Raw genomic sequence first — 26,302 nt, 5'->3', positions numbered from 1 at the left:
ACATCACCCAGTCGAGGATGGCCAGCCCTCTAGTTGGTTCCTCGACATATTGGTCGAGAAAACTATCCCTAATACACTCCAGGAAATCCTCCTCCATCATATTGCTACCAGTTTGGTTCGCCCAATCTATATGTAGATTAAAGTCGCCCATGATAACTGCTGTACCTTTATTGCACGCACCCCTAATTTCTTGTTTGATGCTGTCCCCAACCTCACTACTACTGTTTGGTGGTCTGTACACAACTCCCACTAGCATTTTCTGCCCTTTGGTATTCCACAGCTCTACCCATACAGTTTCACATCATCCAAGCTAATGTCCTTCCTTACTATTGCGTTCATTGAGGTGACTAGCAACTCTCTGGCCCAGAAAGGGAACAATTGAAACTGTTCAATCCCTTTCTCTCAGGTGGTAAATTGTTCTTAGAGATTTAAAAAAATATCAAATAAAAAATGTATACTTTTTGTTCTTACTTTTCATTCTCTCTTTTTACTCTCTCTTAATCCCGTCTTTCACCCCATTTCCTTCTCTGTCATTCCTTTTTCTTTCTCAATCCTTAAATCCCATTGGTTAAGGAGATAGACTGTTGGTCCCGACATTCACTGAGGTCCCAGATGCCCCGTTGCCCTCGCCGTTATCAGCTCGCACTTTCAGCAAGTTACACCGCAAAATTAATTGGAGCTGAAGGATGCAGGATGAAGTCTAACTAACGGGGCGAAGATGCCCTACTCCAGCAAGATCTGGGTCGATGTAACAAGGGACTGGCAGATGAATTAGAAGATTTTAATTCAGTCACATGGTACTAATGGTATCATAAACAGCCAAGAGCAAAGCTCGAACTTTAGCAGAATAGGAAAGCTGAATGATTGGCTTGCGCTCGCTGATAATTGCTTGTTCAGTTTTCCAATACTGGGGACCCCAATTTTTCACATACTCGCCTGGCAGAAATGAGGCGGGCGAGTGGTCAAGATGGTGGGGTGTCCACTCACTGGCCCATTCCCGCTGTGCACTCCCCGATCGCGATTTAATGCTGCCATTGACTGAGGTTGGAAATGCTGCCGCCCACCCAGCAGCCAACCCGCTCAATAAAACCCCGCAGGATTGGCCGCAGGAACTGACTGACATGAGTGGGAGAAGTATTTAAAGGGGCACTCGCCTGCAGTCACTCGGATTAAGATCTCTGTGCTTTGCTGCTTACTGAATGGCCAAAGCGTTTCAGAGCTTGGAGATTGATTTGTTCACTTTACAATTTTATACTGTCAATCTAATCTTCTCAGGAGCTTTCTTGTACATTGCTGTACAATTTTAGCATCAATTAACTATTTTAAGACATTACGGGGCTGAAATTGCCCCATTCTATAAGAGGCAGCTATGGGTCGGTAAGGACTTACAACTCAGTCGGTGTGGAGGAGCCGTCATTTTGTAAATTACCCTCCTTTATTTTTGGAGCGATGTACGTAACCGTCTCGCCCATTTTCCTGCCGCATTGGGCTCGCGCTGACCCTTTACTGACCGGTAGTGACCTGCTTTCCGACCCCCGTGGGAAATTGCCCCATGCGGTATTGTCCTGCAGGAGCACCACCACCGCCAGTTGGTGCCACTGACAGCTTTTCCCGTTGGGGAGCTGTCTGTGGCTGAGCGGCGCATCCACCTTAACAGGGAAGTTGTGCTGCCGGCGACTCCATTTTATGCCAGGTCGGGCCGACAATTATACCCACGGGTTCTGCTGGGCTGGCAACGCCCCTGCTGGCCTGGCCGAAACCCTCCCGATGCGCTGACGGCCGTTCTGACCCGCCCCACTTCCGCGGACGGAACACTTAGTAACCGCTAAGAGTGCCCCATTTCAAGCAGAGGGCAATTTCGGCCCCAACAATTTAAGAATCACACTACCATACTTAACAAAAAAAATATTTAAAAAGATTAAGGGGCTGAAATTGCCCCTTTCTATAAGCCGCCTGAAAGGAGCCACCGAGTCTCCGCAGAGAAACCGCCATTTAAGAAATTGCCCTTCCTCAGTTTTGGAGTGGTGTAGGGGACCACTATGCCCATTTTCCCGCCGTGGTGTGCACGCGCCGACCCCTTACGGACCAGCGGCAACCCCTTCCCTAACTTGCCTCGCAGGAAATTGCCCCTTTCGAAAATTGCCCGCGGGAGCAGTGCCACCACCAGTCGGTGCTTGCGACAGGTTTTGCTGTCGGTACCCTTTCTGTGGCTTGGCGGAGCGGCCGCCCTGAAAGGGGATGTGCCACTGCCGGCGACTCCATGTTTTTTTTTGTCAGCCGACTGCCAGGTCGGGCCGATAATTATGCCCGCAGGTTTGGCTGGGGCAGCCTGGCGCCCCCTTTAACTGAAGGGGAGGGACGTTGTGACGCGCCAGCGCGATGATGTCATCTGTGTGGCTCTGATGACTTCCAGCGTTGGCAACTCCGACCCGCCCCCATTTCCGCCCCACTAGTGGCGCTACTCCGATTCGACTGCACTTCTGTCCCTCTCCCCACGCCAATACTTCTCCGACCCGGAACCATCACCCAAAAAGCTGAATTTTTTGGATTGTCCGTCCCATGCATTGCGGCAGACGGAACACTTCAAGAACAGTAGGTGCAACTCATTTTGGTTGGTGGGCAATTTCGGCCCCTAAAATTTAACAAAACTGCAATGTTAAATTAGTAGCACCTTTGCCCCGGCGACCCAGACTCCAGGCTAGCAGCTGCACTGCAATCTAACCTTGATGGCAACCATGTGATTGACAGGCCTGTCCAACCACCGACCTGCGTCGGGGGGTCCCGCCTTCTCTTCGCACTGATTAGCTGGCATATCCTCGAAACCTTCCCGCCACCCTCTAGGGTCGCGAAGCCTCGGTTGAGAACCTTGGTATAGATCTCAGTCGAATTTCACCATCTACGTTGCTGTGAAACCATTGCCTGTCATGTGCAAGTTTAGAAAACAAAATTGCGAGATTTCAGTCTTGAATCGCGAGATCAGGAGTGAGGCTTCATTTCACTCAGACATCGTGTCTCTGGCAATGGATTCGCGCGAGTAGGCATGTCTGCATTCCAAGCAGCAGCAGAATTAACCCTTTCCTTATAATTCAAGCATGTTGCTTTGCTAAAATGCATGCAGTTGGAGATCCAGGTAGAAAATCTGTAAATACTTTTACAAGAGCCAACACAGAGGAAAGCATCACAAAGTCAAAGACTAATACAAATGTTAGTGACGTGCACCTTGAAGGCATAAAATCAAACAGCACAGAAGGAGGCCATTCGGCCCATCGTGCCTGTGCTGGCTCTTTGATAGAGCTATCCAATTAGTCCCACTCCCCCCTGCTCTTTCCCCACAGCTCTGCAAATATTTCTTTTTCATGTATTTATCCAATTCCCTTTCAAAAGTTACCGTTGAATCTGCTTACACCACCCATTCAGGCAGTGCATTCCAGATCATAACACACTGCATAAATAAAAAAAATCTTCTACTCCCCTCTGGCTCTTTTGCCAATTACCTTCAATCTGTCCCCTCTGGTTACCCACCCTCCTGCCAGTAGAAACAGTTTCCCCTCATTTACACTATCAAAAACCCTCATAGTACTAGTTTCACACACAATTTGTAACTGATTAACTAAACAATCAAACCAGGTGGATTGTCTCATCATACATATTGTCTAGTATCCCAGGGTATCTTGCATATTTGATTTAACAAGAATAAAGTAAATGGATTATGCTAATAGAAAATATTCTGTGTAACTCTCTTGTCAATTCTTCTAGATCAAGATGCTGTTTAAAGCTTATTAAATAATTGATGTAGAAATATTTATAATTCATAGAATCATAGAATGTTACAACTTGGAGGCAATTCAAAAACTACTTAATTGAAAGAGCTAGCCAGTTAGCCCCACCCACCTGCTCTTGCCCCTGTAAATGTTTCCCCTACAAGTGTTTTTCCAATTCTCTTTTGAAAGTTACTATTGAATCTGCTTCCACCACCCTTTCAGGCAGTGCATTCCAGATCACAACTCACTATGTAAAAGAATGTTTCCTCATGCTGCCTCTGGTTCTTTTGCAAGTTAACTTAAATCTGTGTCCTCTGGTTACCGACCCTCTGCCACTGGAAACAGTTTCTCCTTATTTACTCTATCTAAACCTTTCATGATTTTGAACACCTCTATTAAATCTCCTCTTAGCCTTCATGTTTCAATAATGTTCCCTCACCTAATAACACCTTCCACAAACCATTAAATGAAATGGGTAAGAATGACCACTTCTGTTTCTATAACGGATATATAAAAATATAAAACATAAGAACATAAGAAATAGGAGCAGGAGTAGGCCCTACGGCCCATCAAGCCTCCGCCACCATTCAATAAGATCATGGCTGATCATTGACCTCAAGTCCACTTTCCCGTCCAATCTCCATATTCCTTGATTCCCCTAGACATCTTGTACACCTTTAGGCTTTGTAAGATTTATTAGATCTGTCACAAGAGATTTATGTCCGTGACGTCAACAAACCTCGCTGGGTACAGGTATATTGTAAATAAGCACAACAGATTTTATTAAGTAGTTTACTTCCAGCACAAAGAAATAATACTTAACAAGGTGATAGTCAACAATCTGTTCCTTGAAATCTCAACGGTAGCCCACTAAGTTGACTACGGCGCTGCCCCTTGCTATGTTCTGTTGACTGTAGTCCTCCATCTTCTTCTGTGTTAGCGCTGCCTCCAGAGTTCAATAGCTGTTACTTTATACATTTTTCCTCCCATTGAAATGCTGTGAGAATCTGCAACTGTTCCAGCCTTACAGTAGATCATTCTAAGTCTACTGCCTTTGATCTTCTATGTTATGGTGATTTCTCCTCTGAGAACTTTCACACAGAATTCATTACTGAGCTTGGCTTTTCAAAATTATGATAAGAAATGGTACATGCTGCATACCTTTATTGTATTGATTAATATTTTGGCCTTGATCATTCTAGTTCCAAATGAAGCTCCTGCAAATCCCCTGGGAGGACAGGCGGACCAACATCAGTGTCCTCGACCAGGCCAACATCCCCAGTACTGAAGCACTGACCACACTCAATCAGCTTCGCTGGGCAGGCCACATAGTACGCATGCCAGATACGAGACTCCCTAAGCAAATGCTTTATGTGGAGCTCCTTCGTGGTAAACGAGCCAAAGGAGGACAGCGAAAACGTTGTAAGGACACCCTCAAAGCTTCCCTGGTAAAGTGCGACATCACCACTGACACCTGGGAGACCCTGGCCGAAGACCGCCCGAGGTGGAGAAAGTGCATCCAGAAGGGCGTTGAGCTCTTCGAATCTCAACGCAAAGAGCGTGAAGAGGCCAGGCGCAGGCAGCGGAAGGAGCGCGCGGCAAACCAGCCCCACCGATCCTTCCCTCGACGAATGTCTGTCCCATCTGTGATAGGGTCTGTGGCTCTCATATCGGACTGTTCAGCCATCAAACAACTCACTTAGGGAGTGGAAGCAAACCTTCCTCGATTCTGAGGGATTGCCTATGATGAAACGAAGCTGTATCAGCAGTTACAAAAATGGTTAACATAATAATGGCTCATTTTACCATGATGCTTTGCTTCTCAGTTTTTACCATGGTTAACTAAGCTTATACACATTTTACTTACTTTTATCATATAACAGTAAAACAAAAGCTTTATTAAAACACTATCCCAACATGCAGGTAAGTTTTATCCTTCAGCTTATGGTCCTTGAATCTACAGCAAAACAACAACTTGCATTTTAAATAGCGCCTTAAACATAGTAAAATATCCCAAGGCACTCCATAGGAGCATTATCAAACAGAATTTGAAACTGAGCCATATAATAGATATTAGGACAGGTAAATAAAAGCTTATTCTAGGAGCTAGGTTTTCAGGAGTGTCTTAAAGGAGGAAAAAGAGGTAGAGAGGCAGGGGGGTTTAGTGAGGGAATTCCAGAGCTTAGGGCCTTGGCAGCTGAAGGCATGGCCGCCAATGGTGGAGCAATGGAAATTGAGGATGTACAAGAGTCCAGAATTGGAGGAGTGCAGAGATCTTGGGGAGTTGTAAGACTGGAGGAGGTTACAGAGATATGGAGGGGCGAGGCCATGGAGGGATTTGAAAACAAGGATCTAAATGGAATCTGATCTGTATCATTACATTCCATATTCAGCCTAGTATTTAGAACACTCAAAGAAATGCTGAAATATCAGAATAAAGTAATAAAAATGTGACTGACATGGACCTGTAAGCGAAGTTGCATACTAACTTGTCATTGAAGGTCACAATTCCAGCCTCTATATATGCTACTACTAGCTGCAGTCTGAGTAAGAAAGGTTATGAATGTTGCTTTAACATGAATAAGAAAGTCTTATATTTATATAGTGCCATTCGTGACCTTAGGACAACCCAAAGAGCTTTACAGCCAATGAAGTACTTTTGAAGTGTCGTCACCGCTGTAACGTAGGAAATACAACAGCAGCAGGATAAATCACCAGATAATCTGTTTTTTTGATTTTGGTTGAGAGATAAACATTGGCCAGGACACTGGGGAGAACTCACCTGATCTTCTAAGAAATATTGCCGTGGGATCTTTTACATCCACCTGAGAGGGCAGACACGGTCTCGGTTTAATGTCTCATCTGAAAGCCGGCACTCTCTCAGTATTGCACTGAAGTGTCAACCTGGAGTTTGGTACTCAAGTCTCTAGAGTGGACTTGAATGTTCTGACTCAGAGGCGAGAGTACTACCCACTGAGCCATGAATAAGTATTGTGTTTCAATTAACAACTAGAAGATCAGTCTGCCAGATAGAGGTCATATAAAACATTTGTTCTCAACTAGTGGGAAGATTGCTACAATCCATCATCGGGGACAGAGTCAGCGACCACTTGGAAAGGTAAATGCTGTGTAATTCAGGTCCAGCCTAAATAACTTAAAGTTCTTTAAAAGAGTCACTGAGCCATGGATAGAAAAGGATGTTGTTTGCCAATCCATCAACTTTGTGCCTGTTTTGGGTGAAAGTCAAAAATCAGGCAGTCCAATTCTGTTTGGTTCTGCCTAATTCTTGAGATCACAAGATAACTATAAATGAAGAAAGTCTTTTGGTCCACCTTAATTCATCCATCCAGAGGGCTCCTAACAACCCAATTTAATCATCTAACTCTTAAAAGATTCCAGGGTAATCGTCATGGATGCCAGGTTAAACCGAGGCCCCGTCTGCTCTCTCGGGTGGACGTAAAAGATCCCATGGCCACTATTTTGAAGAAGAGCAGAGGGAGTTATCGCCTGGTGTTCTGGCGAATATTTATCCCTCAACCAACATCACAAAAACAGATTATTTGGTCATTATCGCATTGCTGTTTGTGGGATCTTGCTGTGCACAATCTAGCTGCCGCATTTCCTATATTACAACAGTGATTACACTTCAAAAAATACTTCATTGGCTGTAAAGCGCTTTGGGATGTCCTGGGATCATATAATTGCAAGTTCTGTCTATCTGTCTGATTTTAACACCATTCCTAAGTGCAGATCTTTACACTTGTCTGAATTACATCTCATCTGCCATTGTTCTGCCTCACTCACATATATTATCCAGCTCATTCTGTAATTTATGAGTGACCTCCTATGATTGCACTGTTTTCCTTTGACCATTTTGCACTGGCTGTTTGAATCCAAGTCATCGGCCCAGAATTTCCTGGGAGCTGCTCCCGTTCCATCGCCATAACTTGATCAGAAGTGCCATCTATGTAAACTCATAGGAACAGGAGGAGGCCATTCAGTGCCTCGAGTCTGTTCCCCCATTTAGTTAGATCATGGCTGATCTGTATCTTAACTCCATCTACCCGCCTTGGTTCCTTAACCCTTAATACCCTTGCTAACAAATATCTAACAATTTAAATTTTCAAATTTATAATTGACCCCCAGCCTCAACAGCTTTTTGGGGGAGAGAGTTCCAGATTTCCACTACCCTTTGTGTGAAGAAATGCTTCCTGACATCACCCCTGAATGGCCTAGCTCTAATTCTAAGGTTGTGCCCCTTTGTTCTGGATTCCCTCCACCAGAGGAAATCGTTTCTCTCTCTCTACCCTATTAACTCCTTTAATCATCTTAAACACCTCAATTAGATCACCCCTTAATCTTCTATATGCTGCGGGTTAATCATAGAATCATATTGAAAGAAAAAGAAGAAAGACTTGTATTTATACAGCACTGTTCATGACCTAGGGATGTCCCAAAGTGCTTTACAGCCAATGAGGTACTTTATTGAAGTGTCATCACTGTTGTAATATAGGAGACGCGGCAGCCAATTTGTGCACAGTAAGCTCTCACTAATAGCAATGCGATAATGACCAGTCTGTTTTAATGATGTTGATTTGAAGGATAAATATTGGCCATGACACTGCTCCTCCTCTTCTTCTAATAGTGTCATGGGATCTTTTATATTTATCTGAGAGAGCAGATGGGGCTCGGTTTAACGTCTCATCTGAAAGACAGCACCTCCAACAGTGCAGCGCTCCCTCAGCACTGCACAGGAGTGTCAGCCTGGATTTTTGTGCTCAAGTCTCTGAATCATAGAATCATAGAATCACAGCATGGAAGGAAGCCATTTCAGCCCATCGTGTCCGTGCCAGCCAACAAGAGGTTATCCAGCCTAATCTCACTTTCTAGCTCTAGATCCGTAATCCTGCAGGTTACAGCACTTCAAGTGCACATCCAAGTACTTTTTAAATGTAGTGAGGGTTTCTGCCTCTACCACCCTTTCAGGCAGTGAGTTCCAGACCCCCACAACTCTCTGGGTGAAGACATTTCCCCTCAAATCCCCTCTAAACCTTCTACCAATTACTTTAAATTTATGCTCCCTTGTTGTTGACCTCTCTGCTAAGGGAAATAGGCCATTTCTATCCACTATATCTAGGCCCCTCATAATTTTATGCACCTCAATGAGGTCTTCCCTCAGCCTCTTCTGTTCCAAGGAAAACAAACCCAGCCTATCCAATCTTTCCTCATAGCTAAGATTCTCCATTCATGGCAACATCCTCATAAATCTCCTCTCTACCCTCTCCAGAGCAATCATATCCTTCCTGTAATGCGGTGACCAGAACTGCACGCAGTACTCTAGCTGTGGCCTAACTAGTGTTTTATATAGTTCAAGCATAACCCCTCTGCTCTTGTATTCTATGCCTCGGCTAATAAAGGCAAGCATTCCGTATGCCTTCTTAACCACCTTATCTACCTGGCCTGCTATCTTCAGGGATCTGTGGACATGCACTCCAAGGTCCCTTTCTTCCTCTGCACTTCTCAGTGTCCTACCATTTAATGTGTATTCCCTTTCCTTGTTAGTCCTCCCCAAATGCATTATCTTACACTTCTCTGGATTGAAATCCATTTGCCACTGTTCTGCCCACCTGACCAGTTGATTGATATCTTCCTGCAATCTACAGCTTTCTTCCTTATCAACCACACAGCCGATTTTAGTATAATCTGAAACCTTCTTAATCATACCTCCTATATTCAAGTCTAATCAATGATGTATATCACAAAAAGCAAGGGACCTAGTACTGAGCCCTGTGGAACCCCACTGGAAACATCCTTCCAGTCACAAAAACACTCATCAACCATTACCTTCTGGTTCTTGCCTTTGAGCCAATTTTGGATCCAATTTGCCACTGTGCCCTAGATCCCACGTGGGACCTTATCAAAAGCCTTGCTAAAATCCATACACACTATATCAAATGCACTACCCTTATCAACCCTCCTGGTTACCTCCTCAAAAAATTCAATCAAGTTAGTCAGACTCAACCTTCCCTTAACAAATCCATGCTGATTGTCCTTGATTAATCCATGTAATTCTAAATGAAGATTTATCCTGTCCTTCAGAATTCTTTCCAATAACTTTCCCACCACCGAAGTTAGGCTGACTGGCCTGTAATTACTCGGTCTATCCCTTTCTCCCTTCTTAAACAAAGGTACCACATTAGCAGTCCTCCAGTCCTCCGGCACCACATCTGAAGCCAGAAAGGATTGGAAAATGAGGGTCAGAGCCTCTGCTATTTCCTCTTTTGCTTCGCATAACAGCCTGGGATGTTCTTCCGAGACTGTGGACTTATCCACTTTCAAAGCTGCTAAACCCCTTAATACCACCTCTCTCACTATGTTTATTTCATCTAATATTTCACACTCCTCCTCCCTGATTGCAGTGTTTGCATCTATCTTCTCTTTTGTGAAAACAGACGCAAAGTATTCATTAAGAACCATACCCATGTCCATCGCCTCCATACATAGATTACCCTCATGGTCTCCAATAGACCCTACCCTTTCTTTAGTTATTCTCTTGCTCTTAACAATGGTGACATTGTTCACCTCAGTCAATCAATCAATAGAATAAAACCACTCGGCATCGACCGAGGCACCAGCTTCGGACACAATAAAGGCACACCCAGCCCAGTCGACCCTGCCAAGTTCTCCTCACTAACAGCTGGAATTGGGGTGGAGCGGAAGGAGGAACCGGCGATGTCCGGAGGTCGGAACCGGTGAGGTCCGGAGGTCGGGACCAGCGAGGTCCAGAGATTAGAAGCGGAAAGGAGAGGATGGATGAGGCACGGAGGAGCAGAGAGGTCGGAGCCCAGAGTTGGAACAGCGTGGACAAGACTAAGGGAAGGCACAGCATAGGCCAATAGCAACGCTGTGAAGTTGTTAGGCTGACTTTGCGTACTATGAATTCCACGTAGAGAGAGGTTCTGTGGGAAGTTGAAAGGAAGAAGGACAGTAGGAATATGTTTGAGTTTGTGTATATGTATTGGCACATGCGGCGGAGCCTGGTCTCCAGTCGTCTTGGATCCCCTTGCCACTGGAACAAGACCTCGCTCTGTCAAGCCCGTGTGATGGCTGATGTGCAACGGCCACCCCACGTTAAAAGAATTCACGCACAGGCATCTTCCGCCGTTTAAAATGAGTTCATCAGTTACCTGAGTACTCATTTTTGGTATGAAAATAAGTCATCCTCAACCCAAGGGACTGCTATTGATGATGATAAGTATATTTATAAAACATTTTTGGGTTTTCCTTGATTTTACTTGCCAAAAATTTTTCATGCTCCCTCTTTGCTTTCCTAATACTTTTAAAATTTCACCCCTGCACTTTCTATACTCCTCTAGAGATTTGTAGTATTGAGCCCTCGGTATTTGTCATAAGCCTCCCTTTTTTTTCTTTATTCTGCCCTGTATGCCCCTAGACAGCCAGGGGGCTCTAGATTTGTTAGTCCCACCCTTTTTCTTTAAGGGCACATATTTGATCTGAACACTCCGGATCTCCTCTTTGAATGCCTCCCACTGCTCTGACACTGATTTACCTTCAAGTAGCTGTTTCCAGTCCACTATAGCTAAATCACCTCTCAGCTTAGCAAAATTGGCTTTCCCCCAATTTTGAACTTTTATTCCTGATCAATCCTTGTTCTTTTCCATAATTACCTTAAATCTGACTGAATTTTGGTCACTAGCACCTAAATGCCCTCCCACTGATACCTCTTCCACCTGCCCAGCTTCATTCCCTAAAACTAAGTCCAGAATTGCCCCCTCCCGTGTTGGGCTTGCTACATACTGGTTAAAAAAGTTTTCCTGAATGCATTTTAGGAATTCCACACCCTCTATACCCTTCACACTAATTCTATCCCAGTTAATATTAGGGTAGTTGAAATCCTCTACGAATACTGTCCTATAGTTTTTGCACTTCTCAGTGGGAAGTGGGACTCAAACCCACAACCTTCTGATTCAGAGGCAAGAGTGCTACCTACAGAGTCATGGCACAGAAAGAGGCTATTCGGCCTATCGTCCCTGTGCCACCTCTTTCAGAGCTATCCAATTAGTCCCACTCCTCCCTGCTCTTTCCCCATCACCCTGACAATGTTTTTCCTCATCAGGTTAGATATTGGATACCCCTCCCACTGTGACAGAGACTGTGGTTCTCGTATTGGACTGTACAGCCACCTAAGAACTCATGTTAAGAGTGGGACTTCCTTGACTCCGAGGGACTGCTATGATGGATGGATGGAGATATTGGCTACCCCTTCCAGGGCTGGTCTGTCAAAGTAAATACTGGGGTTTCTTTTCAAATAAGCTTTCTTCCTCCCAAGCTTCCACATCCGAGACTGTTCGTGTTGCTGATTGTTGAAGCTAGGCCGATGGGAGAATTTGACAGTGCATATCAGTGGTCTCTCTCAGGTCTCTATTTCAAATAGTAAGCATCCTGCAACAAACCTTATTAACAGCTCACAAAGGGATTATAGTCGATAACATCTGACGCTAACAGCAGAAGCACCAACATGATAAATATAATTTTTTTCCTGAAAGTGAGGAGATATTAATTTCCTACTGGTATTCGTTTGGAAGAGCAGTAGAAAAAAATATACCGGAGCAATTACTGTCATTTTGGAAAATGTCACAGTGCATCGATACAAGTGAAGGATAGGGACCATTTTAAACAACCAAGTGATTGTTACTGACGTGTCTCAAGAATAATAGAATCTTACAGTACAGAAGGAAGCCATTCGGCCTGTCATGCCTGTGCCAGCTCTTTGAAAGCGATGTCCAATTTAGTTCCACTCCCTGCTCTTTCTCCATAACCCTGCAAATCAGTCCTCTTCAAGTACATGTCCAATTGCCTTTTGAAAGTTCCTGTGGAATCTGCCTCTACCGCTCTTTCAGATAATGCGTTCCAGATCTTCCCATCCCTCTGTGTGATAAAATCTCCTCATTTCCCTCAAGTTCTTTTTGCCAGTTATTTTAAATCTATGACCTTTGGTTACCGACTCATTTTCCAGAGGTTAGCTCTATCAAAACCCTTCATAATTTTAAATAGAGTGTCAAAAATCTGGAGTTCCGGAATCCGTACTATTCCGGAATTTGGACACTGGGACGGTCCGTGGCGGGGTCGTCTGGAATCCGGAAAATGTTGTGGAATCAGGATCCCCTCCTCGGGCCGCTGCTGACCTCTCCCCCGCCTCGGATCACCGCTGACCTCTCCCCCGCCTCGGGCCACCGCTGACCTCTCCCCCGCCTCGGGCCACCGCTGACCTCTCCCCCGCCTCGGGCCGCTGCCGACCACTCCCCCGCCGACCTCTCACCCATCTCGGGCCGCTGCCGACCTCTCACCCACCTCTGGCTGCTGCCGACCACTCCCCCGCCGACCTCTCACCCACCTCGGGCCGCTGCCGACCACTCCCCCGCCGACCTCTCACCCATCTCGGGCCGCTGCCGACCTCTCACCCACCTCGGGCCGCTGCCGACCTCTCACCCACCTCGGGCTGCTGCCGACCTCTCACCCACCTCGGGCCGCTGCCGACCTCTCACCCACCTCGGGCTGCTGCCGACCACTCCCTCGCCGACCTCTCACCCACCTCAGGCCGCTGCCGACCTCTCACCCACCTCGGGCTGCTGCCGACCACTCCCTCGCCGACCTCTCACCCACCTCGGGCTGCTGCCGACCTCTCACCCATCTCGGGCCGCTGCCGACTTCTCACCCACCTCGGGCCGCTCCCGACCTCTCACCCACCTCTGGCCGCTGCCGACCTCTCACCCACCTCGGGCCGCTCCCGACCTCTCACCCACCTCTGGCTGCTGCCGACCACTCCCCCGCCAACCTCTCACCCACCTCGGGCCACTGCCGACCTCTCACCCACCTCTGGCCGCTGCCGACCTCTCACCCACCTCTGGCCACTGCCGACCTCTCCCCCTCCTCGGGCCGCCGCCGACATTGCCCCCGACTCGGGCCAACCACCCCCGCTGCCGCCCAGCCACCTGATCCCCCCCCCTTCCCTACCTACTTACCTTGGCCCAGGCGTTTCTGGATTCAGGACGTCAGAAAGACGTTCCGAAGTCCAGAAATACACGAACCTGGGCTCGGGCATTTCCAGATTTGGTGTGTCACAAAGACCTTCCGAAGTCCGGAAATACACAGAATCCGGAGTGGCCTCGGTCCCGAGGCATCCGGATTCTCGACGCTGTACCTGTACCTCTATTAGGTCTCCACTTCTCTGCTCTAAGGAGAACAACCCCAGCTTCTCCACTCTCTGAATTCCCTCATCCCTGGTATCCTCCTGGTAAACTACCTCTGTACCCTCTTCAAGGCCTTGACATCCTAAAGTGTGGCGCCTGAAATTGGGCACAATAAGAGAGACACAGACAGACAGATGGACGGACAGATAGACAGATAAATAGATAGATAGATAGACAGATAGATGGATGGATGTATGGATGTGGGAAACAAACTTTCCATTAACCTCCAGTGTCACTCAGCGCTTATTCTTTATAAACCACTGCAAGCCAAAAATAAAGCTCGTTCTGAATTGTTTTTCCTCTGAACTTCCATCTGCCACAGCCAGGATTTAGCTACCAGTAACCCTGTGCACATTAACTGCCATGGAAAAATCCTGCCATATAAATCATGCTGTTGTTATACTCAGTGAGTGTGACAAGAATATAACGAGGGTCTTTCAACACCTAAAACAAAAAGCAATGAGAGCTCTGAAATCTACTTTCTTCTGTATCCATCATATTATCATCGTTGTATTAATAACCTTGCTGTGCACAAATTCGCTGCCATGTTGCCCACATCACGACAGTGACTACACTTAAAAAAAAATGAATTGCCTGTAATGCGCTTTGGGACATACTGAGGTTATGAAAGGTGCTATATAAATGCAAATCTTTCTTTCCTTTGTGCAGTGACTGGGGATTGTTCCATTCTCAGACACTATGGAGAGGAACAGGGGACTGAGACCTGCTATGTCAGGCACTTCCCCTCCCCCATGTTGCCTCAGGTACAGAGAGGCCTTGACAGGTACAGCATTCTTTGGCTGTGTTGTACCTGTCAATTTATTCCTTCAATGAAGGGGGTTCTGTAATTATATTTGGTTGTTGTGTGTACTCAGAATATTTATTCCTCAACCAATATAACTAAAACAGATTATGTGGTCATTATCTCATTGCTGTTTGTGGGAGCTTTCTGTGTGCAAATGGGCTGCCACATTTCCTACATGACAACAGTGACTACAACTCAAAAGTACTTCATTGGCTGTAAAGTGCTTTGGGATGTCCTGAGCTCATGAAAAGGCACTATATAAATGAAAATTCTTTCTTTCTATTAGTATATGTCCAAGTCAGGATGGTGTGTGACTTAGAGGGGAACATGGGAGGTGGTGATGTTCCCATGCACCTGATGTCCTTTTCCTTCTAGGTGGTGGAGGTCGCAGGTTTTGGAGGTGCTGTCGAAGAAGCCTTGGTGAGTTATAAGGAGCCATACCAAAGCCAGTATTATGAAAACAACTAAAGAAAAAAGAGTAGCAGGGGTGGAGAGAGAAAAACCAAGAAATGCAAAAATGGAGGCCTTCTCATAGAAGACAATTGATGTGTGGTGGAACATGCAGGAGGGGAAGCCTGTTTGCGGCTATTGCTAGTTAATGAATGATTAGAAAATTAATATTAGAGACCTTGAAATGACAGTGGCAGTTCAGTGCTTCACTGACAATATTTGTTACAAGGCACATTAATTAGAGTGAGTAGAGATTCAATTTTAATAGGCAGCAATAGCTATTTGTTAAGGTGCCTGAGCCATCCAGTGCATTTGCCAGCTTTCTCAGAAGTGATGTGATATTAATGGAACAAGAGAGTTGCCAGAGAAGCCATCCACATGAGAGAAATTATTAAATATTTAAGGGAAAATGAATAACAAATCTTTTTGCTAACCTTTCCAGTCTCCTTTCAATAAAACAAAATTCCCCTTTTACTATCGGATATTCCATGGGGTAGATCTGGATGCCATGTTGTTCCATTTACTTTCAAAAGATGTTTTGCCTTGGCGTTTGACAATGGAAAGGTATTCTTGTGAGTGACTGGCTACAATGAAGAAACACTGATTGAGTATAGTATACTCCTGCCAACTTTGCATTTGAGATGTACTGTAGAGAAACTAGTTTGAGAAGACACAAGCCAGATCCTAGTGGGTTCTACAAAACTTTCATAACTCAAAGAGTCCACCATGGTGACTGTACAGAAATACCTTGCTGAGACAGATGTAGTTGCCCTCTCTATTCCTCAACCACTGCCATGGGTTGGGGGTGATATGGGATTTTTTTTTGACATGGGCTATGTCCTCCTGCTTCAAATCCAAGAATTGACTCAGCATCCCCAGTGACTCTTTATTTGACTTCCTTCCCTAAACCACTCGGCCTTTAAGCCTCTCCTTAAAACCTTCCTCTTTGGCCAAGCTTTTGGTCACCTGTCCTAATATCTCATTATGTGGCTCGGTGTCAAATTTTATTTTATAACGTTCCGGTGAAGTGCCTTGAGACGTTTTAATGTGTTAAAGGCACTATATAAATGCAGGTTGTTGTTATGTGCTTGTGCATTTTCTCAGAAGTAAACCACATACTATACCAGTGTGACATTTCCACTTTTTACTCTTACAGTTGTTTTGTTTTTATACTTTATTCAACAATAAATTTAATTCGATATTCATGCAAATTCCTTTTTTTGATCTTGGATGCCTTAGATCGGCTACAGCCAGTGGGAAATCTGCTCACTGAGTATATTTTCTACTGTGGAAAATAAATGGGACCTCAAAGTATTCAGGCGATTACACACGGTGTTTAAACTAGAAATGTGGGCATCGTTAGTAATAAGAATAGGTTAGAAAGTCGACCAAAGTGATAAGTACAGACAGCACAAAATTTCTCGACTGTAACTTCCCATACCCCAGTACCGTTTAGACAAATGACTGAGATATTGGCCCACTGAAGATAATTAAATAAATAAACAAAGGAATATCTACTGTGCCGGAGCCATTAAAAATAAATTCTGGTGACATTGAGAAAACAATTCACACAGGACTCTCACAGACAGCACACAGGGGAATCTATGGCCCATCAATCCAGGCTTAATTTAAACCCAGATCCTGTTAGATTCATCAAGTCGATGAATCCAAATGATATAGATGCAAATTAACCTGTTGGGTCTGGCATCAAGTCAATTTTAAAATTCTCATCCTGGTCTTCAAATCCCTCCATGGTCTCGCTCCCTCCCTATCTCTGTAACTTTCTGAATCCCTACAACCCTCCGAGATCTCTGTGCTCTACTAATTCTGTCCTCCTGAACATCCCCAATTTTCTTTGCTGTACCATTGGTGGCCTTGCCTTCAACTGCCCAGGCCATAAGCTCTGGAATTTCCTCCCTAAATCTTAACTTTTATTGCAAAGGAGATGGAATATAAAAGCAAGGCAGTCTTGCTACAGCTATACAAGGTATTGGTGAGGCCACACCTGGAATACTGCGTGCAGTTTTGGTTTCCATATTTACGAAAGGATATACTTGCTTTGGAGGCAGTTCAGAGAAGGTTCACTAGGTTGATTCCGGGGATGAGGGGGTTGACTTATGAGGAAGGTTGGGCCTCTACTCATTGGAATTCAGAAGAATGAGAAGTGATCTTATCGAAACGTATAAGATTATGAGGGGGCTTGACAAGGTGGTTGCAGAGAGGATGTTTCCACTGATGGGGGAGACTAGAACGAGAGGGCATGATCTTTGAATAAAGGGCCGTCCATTTAAAACAGAGACGAGGAGAAATTTCTTCTCTCAGAGGGTTGTAAATCTGTGGAATTTGCTGCCTCGGAGAGCTGTGGAAGCTGGGACATTGAATAAATTTAAGACAGAAATAGACAGTTTCTTAAACGATAAGGGGATAAGGGGTTATGGGGAGCAGGCGAGGAAGTGGAGCTGCGTCCATGATCAGATCAGCCATGATCTTATTGAATGACGGAACAGGCTCGAGGGGCCATATGGCCTACTCCTGTTCCTATTTCTTATGTTCTTATGTTCTTAAACCTCTTCGCTTCTCTCTCCTCCTTTAAGCTGCTCCTTAAATCCTTCCTCTTTGACCGAACATCTGGTCACCTGTCTTAATATATCCTTATGTGGCTCGGTGTCAAATTTTGCTTGATAACGCTCCAGTGAAGCACCTTGGAATGTTTTACTGTGTTAAAGGCTCTATATAAATGCAAGTTGTTGTTGTTATTAATATCTACATGTCAATATACTTACAAGTAGGATATCCATCGATGTCTGCGTGCTAGTAACCAATCCAGGCGAGTTCTCAGTGCAGAATATCAGAGAACTACTGAAAATTATCCGATTTATACAGCTCAAAGGCAGTTTGTAAGCAATGTCAGATGACTTGCTCAACCTATCGATTCTGAGATTATTGTCATGCGATCCTTATGTGTCATATACTACTGCATCAGTATATGGCACCATACTTATTTCAATTTAGCTGGAATATAAATAAACTCCACATCTTATTGACGGAAGATAGGAAAAACTTGCATGGTTATAAAGATTCATACTCTTTCCAGGATAATACAAGCTAAATCTAGAAATTGCCCCCCGCCCTTTACCGCAGCGGTTCAGGTCGATTCTTGCGCGACATTCGGCTCTTTGTTTTTTTTTGTTTTGATCCGGAAGTCGGTCTCAATGGGGGCGGTGACTACACCTGAGGGGCAAAGATGTGGCGGTGACAGCAACTGAGGGGCGGAAGTTGGGTGCGGAACGGAGTCACCACCACGATGACATCATCACGGAGCTATGTCACCACAGCTCTCCCATTCACTTAAAGGGGAGAGCTGCCGCAATTTTTAAACTTCGGGCCACTGGGTCACCAGGAAGGGTTTCGGCCAGGCCAGCAGCCTGGCACCCAAGAGGAGGTGCCAGGCGGCCCGGCCAAACCCAGGGGCATATTTGTCACGTCGACAAAAAAAAAACATGGTGGCAGTAGCAGTGCATCCTCCCCTTTAAGAGAAGCCATACCACTGCTGCAGAAGGCCACAGCCTCACTGGACCACCGGGAAAGAGCTTGTTTTGGCACTGCCGAGCGGGCCGAAGATTTTCAAAGGGAAATGTCGCTGTCGGGGGGGTTAGGTCGTCGGTGCGCATGGCGATGACGTGCTTAAGATGGATCGGCAGCAGCGGAGCAGTGGGGGGTGGGGAGGGGGGAGTATCGGGGCACCACTGGGAAAATCCAAGAGGGCAGTTGGGCTATCAGTGGCCATTCCACGAAAAGCCGGCGGCCACTCCACTCCGCAGCATGGTCGTCGATTTGCGGTGGTAACATGCCTTAAGGACAAGGGCAATTTCAGCCCCATTGTCTCCAAACTAGGCCATAATTCTTTACACAGATTCTTTGATGCTTCTTAAATTTGTCTTAAACTGACAACATAACTTGCTTTATTGGCTTTGCCCTGCAGAATCATAAGGATCTAATCTAAGCCATGTGTTACCCTTTATCACACTGAATACATTCATAATATACTGGTATTGATGCTGGCATCTGTATTATTGAGCTATTTTGCATTATTTCACACCAAATGTTCTAAAGCTTCCACCGAATCACATCTAATGTATGTTTGTGGTTTCTATGCCTCTTGCTTTACTGTAGTCCTCTATGCTGACTATCCCGTGATAGTTAGCCAAGCTGCTAACCGATTATGTTGTACACTATCCCACGGGTCCTACTATGAGCATAAAAACATAGGAAATAGGAGCAGGAATAGATCATTTGGCACGAGCATGCTCCACCATTCAATAAGATCATGGCTGATCTTCGACCTCAACTCCACTTTCCCACCCTATCACCATATCTTCTGATTCCCGTAGTACCTAAAAATCTATCGATCTCAGTCTTGAATATATTCAATGACAGCATCCACAGCTCTCTGAGGTAGAAAATTCCAAAGATTCACAACCCTTTGAGTGAAGAAAGTTCTCCTCATCTCAGTCCTAAATAGCCGACCCCTTATTCTGAGACTGAACATGTTTTTTCTACCAATTCTGCTAAAAGCCCTAAATGCAAAATGATATCGTCATTGCTATTTTATCCCGAAACATTACAAATATCTCACTACTAGGCTTCAGGCTGTTTTATCCAATTAATTATATATATAAATTGTGAAGGACTCCCCTTTGACCTGCTATTCAAAGTGAGCATTTTAAGAATTCACTCATGCTGAATGCAGCCTAAGTGTATACTGTAATTTACACATGACATTTAGCAGCACTCTGTGGATACGATACTATAAATTCTCAAACACTATTTTAGTTGCGACTGCAGTCCTGATGCATTAAACGCGGTGATTGAACTGGTACAACATCACACATAGAATTCACCTCTAGGGTCTTACTGTTGTCCTGGAAACCAGATTACAAAGCTACCACAGCATTTTCTTTTCATTACCTCAGCTTCATCTGACTATTAAAATGCAAAGTCTTCAGGCCTGGAATTGCTCTTCTGAAGAAAAAATGGGATCATACCTGTTTTTCTCCATAATTGACCCAGTAATGAAATCAGGGAGTGCCCGGCTTTGAAACAAGCAATTTCTGCAAAGTTAGTTTAATTCGTGGGTGCTTAGTAACGGGGAAAATTGGCCTTCTCCAATTTTGTTGAAAGAGGAATTTTACCCCATAGTTTCTCATATGCAATAAGCCCGGCAAGTTCTAAATGGTCCAGTTAATAACAAATGAGTTATATCACAATCGCCCAAATCTTCTTGGAACAGTAAGAGTGTGTTAACTGCACACGCCATTATTAATGCGTAAGTCGCCCAGCGAGTTCAGGGGATGAAGAGTTGCGAAGCTCCAAGCCGATTTTCCCCACTTCACCGATTGCTTTGCACAAATGGTATCTCGCCCTTAGCCTCTCCGTTATTTTCAGCATATTAATTGCTCATTAAACTCATCACAGCAAGTTAAGGCTGGAACTTACAGGGTAAGTACCTTTTTAACAATATTATTTATGTTCCTGCAATGCCAATCAACCTCTCCGACTCAGAAAGGGAACAACTTAAACTGTTCAATCTCATTGCTACACGTAGTTAATTCTACCTAGAGATTGTAAAAATTTCAAATTAAACATTTTAATTTTTTTTTCTTATTTTCCTTTCTGTCTCTTTTTCTCTTTCTCTTAATCCAGTTTTTCGTTCCCTCTCTTTATTTCTCTTCCTGTACCTGATTTGATTCCATTTCACCCCATTTCCTGCTCTGTCATTCCTGTTCCTTCCTCAGTCCTTAAATCTCATTGGTTAATGAGATAGACTGTGGATCCTGTCATTCACTGAGATCCCAGATGCCCCGTTATCAGCTCGCATTTCCAGCAAGTTACAGAGCAAATTATATTCAAGCTGAAGGGTTCAGGAAAAAGACTAAGTAATGGGACATGCGCAAAATGCCACACTCCAGCAAGTGTAATATAGTTCCACCTAGTGGACTACTGCTCACCTAGTGGATTACTGTGGTAATGTAGCCATTGCTGTTTACAAGAATAAAAGCATCAGGTGACAGGTCACCTGACAAGTTCCTGGAGTTAACAGCCATCTTGGAGTCTGTGTGTTTATGATGTCATAAGGAATATATCACAGCTATTTGGCCCAATATTCGTGGTAGCTCAAGCATGGTTTAATATGGGCATCTGGGAGATTTTCCACTCCCATCCACTGACTGCAACAAAAGAAATGGTGACAATATGCTGAAGTGCGCTCCCTGATCATTTCCCTGCGAGTAGCACTAAGAGCTCACATTGTTGGGTTGTGCGAGCCTCATTAGCCTGTAAGTGAGGGAAGGGCTTTCTCTGACTCGTACATTCTGGTGATTTGCTGCATCCACATGTCAGCATCACTGGCCAAGAGAGGCGACTTCCTCGTCATCTCAACAGTTGTACATCCCTCGGATTTTGGGCATTTTTGTTTGAGTTTCGCCTGGAATTTCCGCTGAAGTTCTCCCGATCTCCTGCCCTAACTTCAGAAGAAGATCAGAAGAAATCCTCAGAGAGAAATGCTGTAAATGACTGTATGCGCCTTAACTCAGATGAAGTATAATGTGGATAAATGTGAGGTTATCCACTTTGGTGGTAAAAACAGAGAGACAGACTATTATCTGAATGGTGACAGATTAGGAAAAGGGAAGGTGCAACGAGACCTGGGTGTCATGGTACATCAGTCATTGAAGGTTGGCATGCAGGTACAGCAGGCAGTTAAGAAAGCAAATGGCATGTTGGCCTTCATAGCGAGGGGATTTGAGTACAGGGGCAGGGAGGTGTTGCTGCAGTTGTACAGGGCCTTGGTGAGGCCACACCTGGAGTATTGTGTACAGTTTTGGTCTCCTAACTTGAGGAAGGACATTCTTGCTATTGAGGGAGTGCAGCGAAGATTCACCAGACTGATTCCCGGGATGGTGGGACTGACCTATCAAGAAAGACTGGATCAACTGGGCTTGTATTCACTGGAGTTCAGAAGAATGAGAGGGGACCTCATAGAAACGTTTAAAATTCTGACGGGTTTAGACAGGTTAGATGCAGGAAGAATGTTCCCAATGTTGGGGAAGTCCAGAACCAGGGGTCACAGTCTAAGGATAAGGGGTAAGCCATTTAGGACCGAGATGAGGAGAAACTTCTTTCACCCAGAGAGTGGTGAACCTGTGGAATTCTCTACCACAGAAAGTAGTTGAGGCCAATTCACTAAATATATTCAAAAGGGAGTTGGATGAAGTCCTTATTACTCGGGGGATCAAGGGGTATGGCGAGAAAGCAGGAAGGGGGTACTGAAGTTTCATGTTCAGCCATGAACTCATTGAATGGCGGTGCAGGCTAGAAGGGCTAAATGGCCTGCTCCTGCACCTATTTTCTATGTTTCTATGTTTCTATGTTTCTAACTCCAAGATTTTGGCTGATCTTCTGCCAAAGTTATGGTGGGAGATTGGGGCAAATTCCCATGGAAATTCTATCCCTTTGCCTTGTATGTTTTTATACTGGTAGCACAGACATTCCTTTTGCAATTCCTTTTAACCTCAGTGGACAAGGAGGAATTATCAACAGATGCTGCTCGCATCCTAACTCGCACCAAGTCCCATTCACCCATCATCCCCCTGTGCTCGCTGACCCACATTGGCTCCCGGTCCGGCAACGTCTCGATTTTAAACTTTTGACCCACGTTTTCAAATCCCTCCTTGCCCTCGCCCGCCCCCCCACCTCCCTATCTCTGTAACCTCCTCCAGCCCTACAACCCTCTGAGACCTCTGCACTCCACCAATTCCAGCAACTTGCACAGCCCTGATTTTCATCACTCCACCGTTGGCGGTTGTGCCTTCAGCTGTTGAGGCCCTAAGCCCTGGAATTCCCTCCTTAAACCTCTCTGTTTTTCTGCCTCTCCTTCTCCTCATTAAAATCAACCTCTTTGACCAAGCTTTTGGTCACCTGTCCTAATATCTCCTTATGTGGCTCGGTGTCAAATTTTATTTCATAAATCGCTGCTGTGAAGCGTCCTAGGATGTTTTACTACATTAAAAGGTGCTATATAAATACAAGTTGTTGTTGTTGCACTGAACTCATCCATTTTACAGCAGATGGGTCTCAGGTCCTGAAATGCTCTGCCACTTGCCCACAGAATCTGTTTTGTGCCACTTCTTCCAAACTCACCCAGCCTTGACCAAGGCTGAAAAATATCTAAAACTCATTTTGAACGTATTAAATCTTGAAACAATACTTGTTCCCATGTGCAGCCATTACCTGTAAGTGCCCACATCTTTCATTTGGAACTGTTGTTCAGATTTTCTGCATTCATCATGAAACCAGCACCCTTTACATTGCCAAAGTCCATCGACAGCTATCAGTAATTGGTCAGATGAGCTGACAGTGGAGAAATGAGGCCAGTCAGTTCACTTCACTGCTGATTTGCTTGGATCCGAAGAAAAATACAACATAAAGGCCTTGATTGCACTGGCAGCATTTCCTTTCCTCTACGTCGCCTACACATGAAGGTGGGAATTTGGGGTGGGATTTTAATCCCGTGTCTGGTAGAAACTGGTCAGGGACGCACTTAAAATGGAGTGGGAGACTTACCCCCTCACCTTTGCCCCACCCTCACCCACTCAGCACCCACTTCCGCAACCCCGCCCCTCCTCAATCCTGCTGACTGCAATTTTAAATTGCAGGCACCTAGGATATCCACCGAAGCCCCAGAAAGCCTAGTAGTGCAATAGTTGGACTAAGATCATTCTCACCACTGTATCTTTGTTCTTATTAAATCCTTTTGCAGAAACATGTCCTAATAGTTGCTGTCACTCGCTTTGCATTGCTATGATTGTTCAAGTAATAATTCAAGGATAAGGTGACCTTTCTATAGTAAAGATAGATTTAAAAAAATCTATTTTTTAAGTGTGTACTTGTCAACTGTCTTGAGGATTGGTAGACTAGAATTAGCAATTGATGCCAATTTAGTGGCTTGTACATCAGGATCAGTTTTAACAGCCAGCACTAGGCGTGACAGGAACAATTCTCATGAAAGCTTTGAAATATTTACTGAATATGGCTTAGCATTGATTACAATGAACTAACTACAAATAATTTACAGCAGATTTCAATCCTGTTGACATCGATCTTTCTATAATATATGCACCTCCTGTCTACATCCATTCTCACATTTCTGTCTCACTTTTTCCATTATAAATTACTATGTCACATTTATATTGGAAAAAAAACACCTATGTAAACTCATTAGAAAGGAGGAGGCCATTCAGCCCCTCCAGTCTATTCCACCATTCAATTAGATCGTGGCTGATCTGTATCTTAACTCCATCTATCTGCCTAGGTTCCGTAACCCTTAATAGCTTTGCCTGACAAAATCTATCAATCTCAGTTTTGAAATTTTCAGTTGACCTCCAGCCTTTCACGAGGTGTTTGTTTGTGACTTTTGTGAACTCTATTCGGCTTTCCAAGCATCACTAGGATTGAAGTCTACATTGCACCAGCAGACTGCCTGGGGACATCCTAAAGAAAGAAGAATGCTGCTAAAACCTAACACTGCCATCAATGCAGCTGAAACTCACCCAGTATTGCTATGTACCACTTACTTACCTCGAACTGCTACCTCTTGCATGCCTTGTTGCCAACATAAACCTCAGCTTTAAAAATGGTAAAAGTGGGTAGCACTCTCACCTCTGAGTCAGAAGATTAAGGGTTCAAGTCCCACTCCAGAAACTTGAGCACATAAATCTAAGCTGACACTCCAGTGTAGTGCTGAGCGAGTGATGTAGTGTCGGAGGTCGTCTTTCAGATGAGACGTTGGGCTCAATTTTCCCCAAAGCTTTTTTTTGGCGTACTTGAAGACTTACGCCCATTTTTTGGGGGCATAAGTACGCCAAAAAAAAATGTTCTAAGTTTCCCCGTTGGTCTTCTTTATTTTGGCACAGCCTAACCTGTCCTTTAGTTTTAGGGTGAAGCCTTGATCTGTGCCAAAAAGATCGGGTTGCCACGGTAACCAGGAACACAATGCGGGCTGAGGCTGCAAAGTGAAGCATACAGCCAGCTCACAACACATTAAAACATATTGCATCAACTTAAAAAAACAATGGTGCAGAAATCCCGGTTTCTTCTTCCCGCGGGCGTTCGACTAAAAATAGGAGAAAAGATGTGCACTTACCTTTTGGCCGAACGCTCACCAGAGATTCCGGACTCGAGGCCTCCTCTTCTTACGCAACGAAGTGGGTTCACGTTGGGACGTCCGTAGGAGTCACGTGGGCCGGGCCTCCCAATCACGGTGAAGTATTTTCTCATTCATAGTAATAGGAGTTTCGTAAGTCCGAAACTTCTATTATTATGAATGAGAAACACCCCAACCACCTAAACACTACATAAAACATTTAAAAAAACACCTCACATAAATACATAATAGAAATTAAAAAATTGATAGAAATGTTTTTGAAAAAAAATATTTGCAGATTTTTTAAAAAAGTTTTAATTATTTTTTAAAATAAAATTACCTGAGTGGGCAGGGTTTTTAACATAAATATGTATTTTAAATTTTATTTTTATATGTTTTTGATATGTTTTTAAACTCTTATGCTGGTAAAAGTAGTTTTAAGGACAATCGCAGGGCAAGAGGTGGACAAATAGCCCAATTTCTGCCGTGGGAATGTCCTTCTTCCTGAGATGCGGCCATCTGTCAAGCCAGAAACTTGATAGATCGGAAAAGCCGGTGTTAGTGCATGCGCATTGTGCGCCGAAATTCGGCTTTTCCGATGCCTTCCCGGGTCCGTGCACACTTCATACAGACCCGAGGAGGCTGGAATTTCAGGGCCATTAAAACACATTGCATCAACTTAAAAACACATTAAAACACATTGCATCAACTTAAAAACACATTAAAACACATTGCATCAACTTAAAAACACTTTAAAATATATTGCAGCAACTTACCTCCAATTATTAAAGTCCCCCACCGCTCCCGATGCCGG

The 26,302-nt window shown here is 44.6% G+C and overlaps 1 long non-coding RNA gene across 2 annotated transcripts; it reads right to left on the bottom strand.

Annotated features, from left to right (window-relative positions):
• Positions 1 to 4,517: 4,517 nt before the first annotated feature.
• LOC139242603 (uncharacterized) lies at positions 4,518 to 25,675 on the bottom strand. Of its 2 annotated transcripts, none has more exons than XR_011589324.1 (2): positions 25,489 to 25,675; positions 4,518 to 5,518 (listed from the first exon to the last, which is right to left on the bottom strand). It is a non-coding gene; the product is annotated as an uncharacterized lncRNA (long non-coding RNA). The 2 variants fall into 2 exon arrangements; XR_011589308.1 differs by having other exon boundaries at positions 4,518 to 5,502.
• Between the last annotated feature and the right edge of the window lie 627 nt (positions 25,676 to 26,302).

Source organism: Pristiophorus japonicus, chromosome 1 (genome assembly GCF_044704955.1).
Source record: "Pristiophorus japonicus isolate sPriJap1 chromosome 1, sPriJap1.hap1, whole genome shotgun sequence".
Classification (NCBI taxonomy): Eukaryota; Metazoa; Chordata; class Chondrichthyes; family Pristiophoridae; genus Pristiophorus; species Pristiophorus japonicus.
Note: the sequence above shows the minus strand (reverse complement) of the source record. Positions and strands in the feature narration are given on the sequence as shown.